The sequence below is a fragment of the Montipora capricornis genome, chromosome 8, assembly GCF_036669925.1.
Source record: "Montipora capricornis isolate CH-2021 chromosome 8, ASM3666992v2, whole genome shotgun sequence".
Taxonomy (NCBI): Eukaryota; Metazoa; Cnidaria; class Anthozoa; order Scleractinia; family Acroporidae; genus Montipora; species Montipora capricornis.
This window is the reverse complement of record NC_090890.1, coordinates 22,973,727-22,981,226: the sequence shown is the minus strand read 5'-3', so window position 1 is coordinate 22,981,226 and position 7,500 is coordinate 22,973,727. Positions and strand designations below refer to the sequence as shown.

Below are 7,500 nucleotides of genomic sequence, written 5' to 3'. Positions count from 1 at the left end.
AATGTTCAAACATTTAAACAAAGGAAGTTCTGTGATGCATTTATGAAATTATACTCAACGAATAGGAAACCCAAATTAATTTAAAGGGCATATAGGTGAAAAGACTCTGGCGGGCAGCATATGTAAATATGAGTCAACTAAATGCTTGATAACAAAAAACAGCTTCACATGAAATGTAAATTGAACAGAAGACATTTGTCATTAAGAACAAATTCTAATAAAATGTTGGTCTGTTCAACAGAAAAATAACAGACTACAAAAGGCCAACGGTCTTAATTTAACCCACTGGCTCCCAGGGGTTCCCCATTGACGAGTAAAATCGTCTGGCGTTAGACAGAGTAAAATACTCTGGCATTAGACAGAGTAAGATACTAAGTCTGGCCAGCTTAGGCCGGTTTGGGCATCAAAGTGTTAAAGTTTGGTGGAGCTTTCTACAATTCCCTTATGGCTGGACAAGTGATGTGGTATCTTGTTTACCCAAATTCATTGCATAACTACTAAACTGAACTTGCCAAAAAAAAACCAAATGGAAATTGGTAAAATACTAAGGGAAGCAACTGAGGCATACATTCCAAAATATACTACACAACAATAACAATTGAATAACATTCAGTTACAAGTATATGTAATGCAAGGGATAAGCATGTGTTAACCAGGTTACTGAGAAAGTTACAATCAAAACAGCTCAAGCGTTCCTCTGATGAGCAGATTCACGAGTTCATTATTGCAAATTTTATATCGGTAACCATTTGAATAATCTGTTTGTCGAATGAATAGTGCAAAATTCAACTCAATCCTCAGTTGAAAACTCGAATTTTGATTGGAATATTGCTGGCTCCCGGTGCCAGGCTGCCGTGGGAATTTCACAGGTTTACTGATTTGCATAATCTTCCAAACAACTGTCATTTCACTCTAGCAACATTACCGTAATCTTACCAGTATCCTCAAACTTGAGACACCATGTTTTTGAATTACAGATGAGATAGAGAAATTAATTTTAAAATAAAGGCAAATCACGCTTGTTACGACCTTGGCAGATTATGCAAATTGCTACACCTGTCAAATTCTCACGCTGGCCTGGCACCGGAAGCAAGCAATAATCCAATCAAAATTCAAGTTTTGACCTGAGGCTTGATTGAGTTTTGCATCACTCATCCGAAAACCAGATTGTTGAAATGATTCCTGAAATCAAATCTGCAATAATGAACTCATTAATCTGCTCGTCAGAGGAACGCTTGAGCTGGTTTGACTGCAAAGTGAAGGGATTGTGTGCATGTTGTTGTATATCAGTTAATCGTCTAATCTTGTATATGGGGGAAATTGTGATGCTGAATATATTTTTACACAATGTTATTGGCTGCTCTATGTGGGGAAAAAAACATTTATCATGCTCATCGAGGACGACATCCACTTCATCCATGCACAACAACACCCATGTACCACAACTACTGCCTGGCACATGTGCACTAGTCTCATGGACATACAGCCATCTGTTTTAGCCATCACATGACCAGCAGAATGTCAAAAATTCCATCGTGTTGTCCCTGGCGTGTCCAAAACTGGTACAATCAAACAGTATAGAGGAGGAGTGTCAATTGAAGCTATACTGGAGCACTTACATTAAGAGCCACATTAATCAATTTTTGAATTAACATACATGGCCACATCGTCCCCAGCGTACAAAACAATTAAAATGACTGATACCAAGAAAAGTTGCGAAAATCTGATGTATAAAAAAGAGAAAGTAACAATAACCACATAATTTAATGATATGAAAATATCGTTTATTCTCATATACTTTAGCTACAGTGTAGAAGATACAACGTGCACATTTAATTGTAAATGTCCAAATTATCGAGTACTGCAATAAAATGCTTAGATAGGGGAAGTCCTACAGTAACATGCAGAATGTGGCAGTAGTAAACAATGACATACATGTGCCTCAATTTTTATTTCTACAAATTACACCGACTGTAAGCTGTCCGTGAAGCCTCGAGGTTTTTAATGCAGGGAAATTAGGAAAAATCAAAGTGACTTCATGAATCAAAATTCAACAATATTAGCAGGCGCTAACTATAATCATTTAACCAAGAAAACCTTTACAATAAATATTTGTTTTAGATACCTTGCAGATGAGGATGAACGTAGCGATAGTGACGATGATCAAGATGATGACAGAAACAAACAAAGGAGGAGATAATGATTTTGTCGAAAGACAGCTCGTATCTATCACTGACAAGCCAAGGAGCTTGTGCATGTTGAAACAACGCCAAAGGCAAATGCGACCAATCCATTCCTTCATGATGGAAAAGACTTCTCTGATCTTCATAACAAATGGCTTTTCTAAAAACCACTCAAATATTAAAAGCTCACAACCAACAATCGCAACCATGGTTGTTTACACAGAATACGTGTTGTCCTCATATCCATCTGTTCACTAAATAGCCCAAAACTATGTTCTAAGTATCAGGATCTACAACATGATAAATTTCGACTCAGGCAAATGTACAGTAGAATTTTTCCTAAATGCTCATGCATTCCGCAGAAACACAACAGTGAACGCCATGTAAAGATCATGAATTCTAAACTGAACGCATGCGCATTTCATGAGAGGGGCATTTTTTACGTCATAACCTCTCGACCAATCAGCCGTTTTTAAGCCCTGTCGTTACGGTGTCAAATGGAGTGTTGCCTCCTGGATGAGCTCTAAACTTGAGCCCGTGATATGGTTACGTGTACTGGTCACATTGGCATACATGAAGGGGCGGACGGACGTACGGACGTACATTGTACGTACGTTGTACGTACGGACGTTTATGACGTCATGGCTATAAAACCAAATTTTCTCACATCGATGGGTTACCATATTTTCTTAAGTATGGTGCTCCGCCCGCGCGCGCCTTCGGCGCGCGCGGAGCTCCGCTATTAAAAATGTATGGCTATGTTTTTAAAACTCCTTATCGTGAAGAAAAGAGTTAAGCGAACTTTTATTTTGAAAAGCTTAAAGTTAACTAATAAAACTGGTAGTCATTTTTCGACCTGTTGAGAGATGTCATTCATCGAATTTCTTTAAAATTTTAATAACAAGATGTTTCTTTATACTCAAGTTGAAAGTTAAAAACAGTGGTGACGTAGTCCTAAACTATTTCTTCAATTTGTTTTCTTTTCTTTTTGTCGGAATTAGTCAGTTTAAAAACATTTCAATTAACCTGCTGTATATAGAAACGTATAAATAACTGCGTAGTATGCTGGTTTAGGCATGTTGCGATGTCATGTTTTCTACGCCATTAGACGTCAGAGTTCTAAAAATAGTTCAATTGACTTTCTGGCTCGTCAACGAGAATGTGCAGACACAAAATTAAAACAAAGGCTAAAAACGAACGTCGTTTCCAGGTACAATTTTTTGTTTGGAGTTGTAATCCGCCGCTGCTTCGCATCATTCGGACGTCAAGCTCCGGTGTAATTAGGCGGAGATTAAACTCGAAGAAACTATGAAAAGCAATTAAAAGGTATAAAAATCACCTGCTGAGTTTGATCACACCAGCGGCCTATGGTAACTTGCCGGTGTCTTTTGCAAACAGCTGCCCTATTGCAATACCTATTGAAACTCTGACTCAAAACACTTAATGAAGAAGAGGGAATGAAAATCGCAGACAAATTAAAGCTAGTAAAGATAATTTACAGGAGGCGAAGGCCCTGAAGTCTCGAAGCGCCAGCAACTAACTTCAAATAATCAAGGTGAGAGATGGCAATATTTTTCAGCGGCGTCGTACTGTAAGTGTATTTAGTTGTTACGAACAAACGTTTGAATCTCTAAGTCATCCTTCACATTTAAGAGATTTGTCGCACATTATATTCAATAAAATGAATGTGCTTCAAGAGGTTTTATCAAACACAAACGCTTGAGGCAAATTCAAATTTGTGTTGTGCGAGAGTATAGCATTTTGGCGAAGTTTAAACGTGGGCTTCTAGGTTCGCGTCGAAGGGCAAATGCGTTGTTTTTCATCGACTATACAAAGAACTCAAATTCATTGACACCAACTACAAGAAAAGCTTTTCAGCGACACTTTTCGATTGAAGCTAAGCTGATTTATATACGCCGTCCTTGGACCAAAGCAATTTAAATTTACTCCAGTTACAGTGTTAAAAGAACAGACATAAAACAAACAATTAAATGATGTATTCGTAGATGGTTTCGCATTTGGGCTCATGGTAATACATTGAAATTTTTACAGTAAGACTCCAATTTAAATTATATCAAAGGAAGTATTATTTTTTAGCCTTGTCGATGCCGTTAAGAGCATTCTGATATTGCCTTCCAATGCCAGTCAGCGAATGATGAAATTTTTTTATAGTCCCAGTACCTACTGTATTTCAGTGTAAAGTATCATTTTTTCGGTTGCTTGTCCTCTGCGAACAGATTTTGCATATCTAGATTAAATTTTTTCTCGTTGTTTAAATATTTTGCCAAACAAATTAATAACTTTCGAACTAGAATATGCTAATGACAACGGGAGGCCGATTGGCAAAAATATTAATTCGTTAGAGTTTTTTTTTTTCACCCAATGCGAGCTATCGCTTTGACTTTGTTATACGTTCTGATGGTAACGTCTAAAGAACTCTGGAACAAAGCCATTTGGTTGAGTGCACCGGTATAACCAGAACATGAATTTGGAAGAACATCATGAAACGGAGTTCATTCGAATACGGGGTCTTTTTATGCAAGGGCCCGCTGAATATTAAAGGTAGAAGTGAGATCTAAAGCTCCTTGCAAACGGACGCAACGATTGTTGGGAGTTGTTCGACAGATGTTTCCTGTTGTTGACAGTGGTGTGCAAAAAGTGCAACAACTCCTAACAAATGGAAGGACGTGCAGTGTATTAAGGGAAGGATACGACCCATAAGACTTTGTAAACTGACAAATGCATGGCTGTCTCCATGGAGACCATATGTATTGGGCTTGCGTGGCCCCAACAATGTTTTTCCCAGAGTTGCGATCCTCTTGGCAGGGGCCATGGATCGAGAGCTCTGATCAGCTCTGGCAATAGCTCTGGCGAGCTCTGGCAAGCTCTGGCTGGTACCAATTTTCAGTCCGCGGACTGCGCAGTCGCAGGATTTCAGAGTGAAAATGGCCGTTAGGTTAAGTGATCTTTTTAACGAAGCGTTACGTTTGGCCTTAGGACATTTAGGTTCTTCCGACCTTCAAATGAAGTAAAAGCAGTATGAAGTTTTGAAATCCGTTGTTATTGCTGACAAAGATGTTTTTATGGTACGACTTTCGTTGGACCACCTGAAGGAAAAACGTCGACGATTGTTGCTATTTTGTTTATTTGAGGGGTAAACCGGTCAGTGTAAAACGCAGACTCCAGACCAGGGGTAAAATGCAGACTGAGGTTATAACGTAACTGTCGAAAAAGCCCAAACCCCTTAGAAATGCTAACCTTAGGCCTAATTAGGCCTAAAACAATATTTAGGCTTAACTGTTAGCATTTCCAATGGGTTTGGGCTTTTTCAACGGTTAAATTATAACCTCAGTCTGCATTTTACCCCCGGTCTGCAGTCTGCAGTCTGCGTTTTCTTACCGAGGGTAAACCCATTAAAGATTGATTTCGAAATCAAAAATTTCAAGATGAGGGAAAGTCGCCTAACCAGGAGGTGTGGATAAGGAAGATTTCACTCGATGGTCTTGTGGAAATGTTGAGCAGTGTCCATTTCCATTTCATTTTTACACTGCGATCCCGAGGTGTCCAAACTGCTCAATACACGTGAATCTAACCACAAAGTTAGAGGAATTGTGGTAGACAAAGCTCATCTCGTAGTTGACAGGTATGTTGAAATGTATTTAAAATAATAATAACTGAAACCACAGTCAATAAATAATTTTTGTGGTTTGTTCCGTTTTGCTTTTCTTTTCCATGCTTGTAACAGACATTGAAACTGATCAGTGACACAGGGAAGTAAGATGCTCTGTAAAATACTGCCATAAAGCAACCGTGCTTCATGAATAATTTATTTAGTTCTTTTGTGTGCATTCAAAGAAAATCTGCACAAATTCTATTTTAAATCGTTTTTTGTAATGCATTTGCTTTATGAACATTTGGCATTAATATAGAGGTTTGATTTCATTATTATCACTTGTAGAAGCCCAGGGGAAAAAGAAAAATTTAAAAACGGAACACAGAAATATTCATTATCTTAATTGCATAAAGAAACCACAGTCCGGTTACAATGCAACTTGAACAAACCCATATACCGTAAATCCTCTATTAAGCCCCCCAGATGGCTTATTTTGTCAAACACTTTTGAGGGGGGGGCTTAATAGAGAGTGGGGGGGGGGGGGCTTATTTAATTTAGCGAAAAGCATCACCTGTAGCAAAAAAACCGTGGTATCAGACAGAGTAGACTTACGTGTTGTACAATTAAAGTCGCTGTGAAAAGTACTTAATTCACTTGTGGGAGCCTAAAAGTAACAAAAAAAAATTCTTCTTCTCCAAACATGTGCTTTCGGCCTCATGTTCTTCGGTAATTGTTATGAGAATGCTTACTTGTATTATTATACATTGGTGTCACCAGCTCGATTTTGATTGGCTATAAGCACGCAGCTAATTCTTGCTTGCTCTGTTTCTCTTACGTCATACCTACAAACAATAGATTTTATATATGTAGAATTGACGTCATACCTACAGACAATAGCTTTATGCATGCAGAAGTGACGTCACCTAACACACTAACCAGCAGTTTGATCAGTTTTGTCATGGCGGAGCTCAGCTCAGGAATATACATAATAAAACAATTATTGAATTCGGTTTTCGCATGTTAGCGATAATTATCAAGGGCTCAGTTTGTGTTATCCGCTTCAGCCTTCGGCTTCAGCAGATAACACAAACTTTGGCCTTGATAATTATCGCTTCAGCCTTCGGCTTCAGCAGATAACACAAACTTTGGCCTTGATAATTATCGCTAACATGCTCAACCTCATCCAATAATTGTTAATTAACTTATAAAAATATAAACTTCCAGCCTGAATAAACCATAACTGATCAGTCCACGTTAATCGTTAACTTTTTTGGTGAATACAGGTGAGGGGAGGCCTTAATAGAGAAGGGGGGGGGGGGGGGGGGGTTATTGGAGAGGGGGGCTTATTAGAGAGAGGGGAGGCTTAATAGAGGATTTACGGTAGACACACAATTTGGATTGAACAGAGAACTCTGAAACTGCCATAATCTACATAGGTAGTTTCAGTTGGCATTGTTTGAATAAATTCTTCTCAATAAGCAAAGGTATGGTACCTGTTTTGAATACTTTAAAATACAATATTGATATGTTTCTCAGTCTACATATGCATTTTTAACGATTCACGCAGTACGTTAGACATCAAAATGACAGTGCATTGTATTTGCCCTCAGCCACTAATCCTTTACAAGACTTCTAATAATTTTCTTTTTTTTATTTTTTAACAGAAAGAGTTTCAGGCCCGCTTATTGAAAGTTAGAGATTTGC

At 38.3% G+C, this 7,500-nt stretch overlaps 1 protein-coding gene across 1 annotated transcript in view; it reads left to right on the top strand.

Moving 5' to 3' along the window:
• The first annotated feature begins 3,232 nt into the window (after nt 1-3,232).
• The window catches only part of LOC138059001 (uncharacterized), an 8,897-nt gene continuing 4,629 nt past the window's right edge, over nt 3,233-7,500 (top strand). The window contains exon 1 of the mRNA XM_068904487.1: nt 3,233-3,738. The gene's annotated coding sequence lies outside the window, so the exon portion shown is untranslated. The remainder of the gene's footprint in view (nt 3,739-7,500) is intronic.